Below are 7,131 nucleotides of genomic sequence, written 5' to 3'. Positions count from 1 at the left end.
CAGATTCCAATTTACTTTATTTACCCAGATCTCATTTCACACAGGGGACAGACAGATAGCAACAGCTTGACAAACAGTACCACAGTGACATCCACAAGGGCCCAAAGTCTGAGTAGCACAAGGAATGGTCACACCTCCACTCCTCATAACCATGACCTGCTCCTCAAGTCTGCTGCTGTTGAGCAGTATTTGGTGATGGTACAGGACAGGAACCCTGTAGAGCAAACAACACATTCAGAAGCAGGGAGAGACAACCTGGAATTCCCATAACCCAATGAAGTTCAGTCTGGTAAGTGTGTTCTTATAAGAACTGAAGGACTGAATCCTGATTCATGGGATTTCTATTTGCCATCACAGACAAGGGAAACCTGTATTGCCATTTCTTTCACCATTGTGAGTTTCCTTGCATTTTCCCATCAATACTTCTTGAAGTCTCCGACCCTCTTAAGAAACATCTCTAGTACTCATAAGATTATCATATTGGGAATAGTATTTCTTGGAGCACAACTGAAACATTTATTGTTTCAGCCATCTAACAGACCACCTGTGAATCTCACCATTTATTGTTATGGACAGTCACATTCTACAATGCAGCAAGATATCTTGTTTTGACAAAGAAATTATTCTGCTTTAATGTATTTATTCCAAGTTAAGAACTAACAGGCACAGTAGGCACAGAACATACCTTGGACTCATCTGCATCCATTTGGTTCGGTAAGGACTTCTGGGGAGTATGGAAGGCCTGTAATGAGGGTCAAGTTCAGCCAAGTCGTCCATTTGTTTCAACCTAGACTGTAGTCTGCACTACCACCTAGATATGATAATGAAGCAAGGGCAACCCTGTCCCAAAGAATTCATAAGAGAATAAGCACCTGCCCTAGTACGGGCCTCTCGACAGTTTTACTCCGGAAACCTAAACCCAGGATGGAGGAACTCCACCCTGAACGCCATCATATGGGATGACTATACATGATAATTCTTCCTTCCAGAAACCCACTTGAACTCTACGGTGGAAAACTCTCGCCTCTTAGGAGACTACCTTATCAGAGGCCAAACTCTTTTAGAATAATATCCCAGAGGAATTCTGTGCATTGGCTTGGAAGCCTATCAAGGATCCACCCAACTGACAGGGCTACACAGTCAAAACTATTGGGTGTTCCAAAGGAGGCTCACCTGCTTGAAAGGCAAGATAGATTGCCTACAGACTTGTGAATGAATGGATTCATGATCAGGGCTGCCTGTCTAAGAAGCACAGCTTATAACTGTTGTGTAGTATTATGAAGACTGGCAGTCTGAAGGAAGCAGTTGGAGATGCAATATCCTTTATTAAATAAAGTGCTAGGTTTGTTATCAGAATTAACTGTTTGCTGTCTGAATTCTTGGCACAGCCAAGCTCTTAATCACATTGAGTTTAACCCTTGCCCTACTGGATTCCCTTGCTAGAACTTCTCTGCTTCCAGGCAGCCATCTAATAGACCACCTGTGAATCTCACCATGCATTCTGGACTCTTTACCCAAGTGTAGTGGGGCTGGCAGAGTTACCTTCTTGGCAGGCTGGATCTCCTCTGTAGATTTGGACCGAGCTTTTACTCCCTGCCTTTGTGGGGAAGTAGACTGTTCCTATGGCACAGAAAGGACATCTCAGATCAGAGGAAAGTGCTTTAAAGTTCTTCTCCTTTTTTTGCAATCTTTTGCAAGCTTCTATTTGGTACAACCATGTTAGTGGAAGGAGAGATTCACAGATGCACCATTCAAAGGTCCTGCTGTTAGAAGCAGCTATGTTTCTTTATAGTCACATTCCATTGCACTGAACTGAGTATCTGACTTGGGCCAGGCTAGTTGCACTGATAATTTCCATCAGATCGTAACCAGCTGGATAATGAGAAGGACCCATGCAACTGCCCATGCCCATGTGGTACAAGCATCTACATATATAAGATTTTGGCACAGCAAAGCCTCTCTCACGTGTCATAAACAGTATGAGTGAATAGGATTGATCCATTTGCACCATTTGAAATGGCATGCTCTATTCTCATTGTATTATAAATGCCTGCCTACAGTGAAATATTTTCTTGTACTTGGCCTACATTATGAGGTGAGATGAGTAAAGCAGATAAAAGCATGTTATCTGAAAGATGAGTCACATGAAATGTCATAGAGGATGCTGCATACTGTTTACCAAAGGTTGTTGTGTGATAACCAGGAGTCCCAGGATTGCCTATGGTGGGGTACACCTTGTGGATCAAGTTCTGAAGCCAAATGGCAACATTTATAGGACTGCCATTGCATAGGAAGAATAATACTACCTGGCAGCCAGGAAGAGAGATGCAGAAATTTAGATGTCTTCACAGAATTTTCAATAATCAGTTAAGTTCCTCAGGGAATATATATATTCCATTCCTCAGGGAATATATATATTCCATATATATATATGGAAGCTAGTCTTTTGGTGCATTGAACTCTGTGTTGTCTGTGCCAAAAGGCAGCAGCTTTCCAAGATTTCAGGTAGAGGTCTTTGGTAGAACCTGCTACTGGCAATCCTTTTCTTAACTGGAGCACCAGAGAGTAAAAGTGGGATCTATTGCATACAGCTGAGCTATGATGCCTTCTTAAACAAACTACAGCCCAACAACAACACCACAATATTCTGTACAAAACTACAGATGTGTACTAGATTATACTGGGGAGGACCTTTCTACTCACTTAGTGGCACTAAAACTCTTTCACCCATGAGCAGAGAACCCTGGGATTCTTTACCTAAATCACTGCTCTTTATGGATGAAAGTTTGGTCTCTTCCTCAAAGCTGGTTAGCATCTGTAATATTATCTCAAATGAGGGACTTGACAGACCCTTTGGGAAGAATTTCCCTGCAACATGACTTGGGCTCCCCCAAGGTAAGCTCATCCCTGCATTACCTTTGCATTCAGGTCCATGATTTCACCTTGGTGAGCAATATGAAGATCCTTCTCTTGCCAGAAAGAAGATTCTGCAAGGAAAATGTGCATCATCACATCATCTTTCTCTCCCTGCTCTCTTCTCTCGGCCTCTGCCAGGAATGGGTGGTATGATAGACATCAGAAAGTAACCTAGTTACTTGTAATGGCATTTGCATCAAAGTAATATGGATTAAATTCCCCATTTCCCAGCAACAATATGTGTTTTAAGCGCTACAGAATGCTATTGTAAGCAAAAGGTTGTTTGTAACAAGAGCACAGCCTCTATTTTTGCACAAAAAACAAAAGGGCTGTGCTCCTATGAAGCTACCAGTATATTTTTCATTTCTTCCTGGATGGAAAAGTGTCTCCTGCATGAGAAAATGGGAGCAGTGTTGGCTCTGACATCCTTTACATGGCGTTTGTACGTCAACATAAAAAATCTATACCACCAGAGACTGAGCTATAATTGCTTAGGCAATTAACATTTCCAAAAAAGAGACAAAAATATTATTTATGAAATCTCAGAAAGGAGAAAATGGAACAATATGAACCCCAGAGAGAGAAACGATGGCTTCATTTGTTTGGCATAGTTGTGTTGGCAGGTGCTTTGAATATGAGTGGCACTGTGGCCCTCTATGGGTAGATATTCTTGAATATAACCATTTTGAATAAAGGATCAGGGCAAACTAAGAAATAAGATATTCCGTGCCATGGCGTATCTGTTTCATTTCACTTTGTCCCAGTCAATCAATGGTGTATCTGGGGAGACAGGGGGGACATTCAACCCAGGCACCACTCACCTGGGTCATGTAAGGGTACATTTGGCCGCCCGCCCACCATTGCTCACTTGCCCCATTTGCTCACTCACTCACTCACTCACTCACCCATCCTGCTTGCTTGCTTGCTGCAGCCATTTGCCCTGGTCGCCTGCCCCATTCGCACACTTGCCTGCCCACCAGCTCTCACCCACTCCAATTGTGTGCTCATGCGTTGCTGCTCGTCTCCCTCCCAGAGAACTTATTGGCACTGCAGCAGGGCAAGATGGCCTCTACAGCCTCTCTTGGACAGCCCCCTCTGGGGAGAGGGGCTCTGGCTTTGGGGGAGATCCTGTGGGGGAGCAGCGGTGGCAGCTCTCCCATGGCTCACCCTTTATCTCCTCCCCCCCTTGTTCTCTCCATTCACCTCATTCTGCTGTCCTTTCTCTCTATCCCCCTTTCTCTCCCTACCCCCCAATTCCTTTTTTTCCCCTACTTGTGTCATGGAAGTTCACTGGGTTACCTTAGGCCAGTCACTCTCAGCCTAACCTGCCTTGCAGGGCTATTGTGAAGGTAAAATGGAAGATAGGAGCATGATGTAAGTCATTTTGGTTCCTATTGGGGAAAAAGGTGGGTTGGGAAATTCCTGAAGATTCAGGTATTAAGTTGGGTGTGCGGGGGGACGGGGGGACGGAAGGAAGCTGAGCAGGAAAACACTGTCATAGAGTTCACCCTCCAAAGCAGTCATTTTCTCCAGGATAACAGATCTCTCTACTTTGGGCTCCACCTGGGGATTGGCAACCTGACTTTAATGTAATTTCTCTGAGTATATGTAGATTGCTCCAGGAGTGAAAGGAACCTTCCACAATCACTGCTGCCTCTGTAGGTGCTCAAAGGGTGGGTGGGTGGGTGGGTAGGGGAGCAAAATCAGTTCTTGCCCGGGCTCCATTTTCTGTAGATATGCCACTGCATACTGTTGTCCTTGCTACTATCTGCCATGTTTTTCCCACTCCTATTCCAGAGAGCTCAGTGCTCAGAGCTACATGGTTCCCATGTGAGGTAGGCTAGGCTGAGAGTGTGACTGGCCCAAGGTCATTCAGTGAGCACCGTCATTACGCGGGGTTGGAATCAGGTTCTCTCGTACCCTTGATCAGCATTCCAGTCACTGAACCATACTTCCTCTCATTGGACACAGTCAGAACATGCGCCCATTTTAACCTGGTCTTTTTTTTTTCTGATTGTTAGTGGCTTTCCAAGGCCTTGCTGCTAGAATCCTCTTCTTTAATATGTTCCATTTGGGTTTACTTGGATAGAGAGCCAAGGTAAACTCATCATCCAAGTGCACTAGGTGAACATTTGAATGTTGAGTTTAAAACAAATGTGGCACGCAACTCAGCCAAAGTAAAGCACACTGGCTTCAATGGTGGAATTAAATACAGGATTTACAATGCCATCCTAAGCAGTTACACCCTTCTAAACACGTTGGCTTCAGTGGATTTAGAAGGGTGTAACTCTGCCTAGGGTGGCACCATAAATCTCTCCCAGGGGAAACTACTGGAAATAAAAATACTTGGCTTTGGCTGAACTGTAGCCAGAGGTTGCACAGCAAAAAATCATGCCAGATTGCCAACTCTCAGGTACTATAGCTGCAGGAAGAGGAGGAAGCCGTGTGGTTCTTCACTATTATGTAGAAAACATCTACCATGTATTGCAAAAAGGCTGACTCTACCCCCACCCCGTTGTGAGCTGTTTTGCACTACTAAACTCTATTTGTAACTAAGAGGAAAACAGTACACCCTGCCTCTCTATTCTACCTTTTGCTCACATTCCTCATGGTCACAGCTGAGTTGTCCCCATAAGAAATATTGTTTTCAGCTCAGCCATTATGCTTAGTGGAAGAAACACTGAAATTCCATGTTAACCAAATAGTGCCCAGAAGGGACAGCACATTTCTGTACTTTGATAAACAGTCCTTTGCCATCTTTGCAGTATATAAGCGTGAGGAGGGAGTTCAATCCACATTTTATGACTTTGTTGCTCACCTGGCAGAGGACAAGGACACTCTCTTGCTGAGGTACACCTCACCCCCAGGAGGGTGAGAATCTGCTTTAAAAACCAAGTGTAGTACACAAAAAGCATCAGGTCCATTTGTGGAGGGGAGTGGGTATGGTGGTATGAATACGGTGGGAAGCATTTCTGTGTGGATGCACCCGCTCCTATAAAGGTAGTTCAACACAGATTTGTTAAATGTCTTGCCTGGCATAAACCAGGCAAATGTGGAGGCTTCCCTCCCTTTATTTTGTTTCTGATGTCTCTGGTATTTACCTACAGAATTCTTTCTTTGAGTGCAGTTTTCTGAGAGTCAGAACATGGGAGCCACATCCCAGCTCCTAAGAAAGTAGCCCAGACAGTCAGGATAGAACATAAAAAGAACCTCACTCTGAAGATGGGATCTGATCAAAGCATTATTTGAGGTCATCCCTAGTACCCATCAAAGTCTTCCCAACTGAATTACTAGGGCTCCAGATTTATGATCGCCCTACGGGCAGCAGCAGAGCACTTCAAAACATCACACCACAACACTGAGCAGAATTCAAATCTATTCTACTTTAGAAAAGAGAGCTCAAAGGTAAGGCATTGAAATAAACTCCAGGCTCCCAAGGAGAGACCTGACCCACCTCCCCTTCAGGATCCCTGTACCACAGCATCCCCTAGTGCCATATGGAGGAAATGGGGACAGTCCTGTCTCTGAAGCGGGTAGGAGCGCCCTCTGCTTTGCTCCCTACAAGCACAGCGCCCTCTCCCACTGCAGGGCTCTCACGAGAAGGGCTGACATACATACTGAAGAGAGATCTTTACTCCTTGAATGACCCTCCCCTTTTTCGTCAGCCACAGCCCAGCTGCGATCTTTCCTCGGCAAGAGCCAGCTCTCCCGCACTTACCTGTCTGTCTGTCGCGGGGGTTACCGGCAGCTTCTACCTTGCCGGCTTGAAGCCTGTACTGGCTCCTTCCCTCCCCATGCTCATTCAGATGGTGAGGGGCTGGCACATGCGGTCAGGGGCAGCCAATAGGGAAGCAGCTATTGCCTCTGCCTTACTTTGCATGCGAGGCAGCGGATTCGCAGACAGCTCAGTGCCCCTGGATGAATGGGGCAGGGGGGTGGCCGTCAGCTCTGGAGCTTCCACTGCCGCGTGCCTGAACTAGCTCATTCTGAGTAGTAGAACAGAACAGGCCTAAAGATGCGCAGGAAAAGTTTTAAGAACCTAAGAGAGAGTGTCCCACGCCTGTGGCTGCAGCAAACCTCCAACTACAGGCATGCAAAAGAACACCCTTTTGTTACAGAAATTACAAGGTGGGCTAAAAGCATTTTTGAAAATAAACATATTAATCATGTTTGGTGTTAAAAGAGAGAAGATACAACTCAAGGATGTGTTTTAGT

At 45.2% G+C, this 7,131-nt stretch overlaps 1 long non-coding RNA gene across 1 annotated transcript; it reads right to left on the bottom strand.

Annotated features, from left to right (window-relative positions):
- Positions 1 to 6,734, bottom strand: LOC125427660. Its single transcript, XR_007243750.1, has 5 exons — positions 6,635 to 6,734; positions 2,917 to 2,987; positions 1,543 to 1,620; positions 686 to 742; positions 1 to 214 (listed from the first exon to the last, which is right to left on the bottom strand). It is a non-coding gene; the product is annotated as an uncharacterized LOC125427660 (long non-coding RNA).
- Positions 6,735 to 7,131: the final 397 nt, after the last annotated feature.

This window comes from Sphaerodactylus townsendi, linkage group LG03 (assembly GCF_021028975.2).
Source record: "Sphaerodactylus townsendi isolate TG3544 linkage group LG03, MPM_Stown_v2.3, whole genome shotgun sequence".
NCBI classification, from domain to species: domain Eukaryota; kingdom Metazoa; phylum Chordata; class Lepidosauria; order Squamata; family Sphaerodactylidae; genus Sphaerodactylus; species Sphaerodactylus townsendi.
This window is presented reverse-complemented; position numbering and strand designations above follow the sequence as displayed.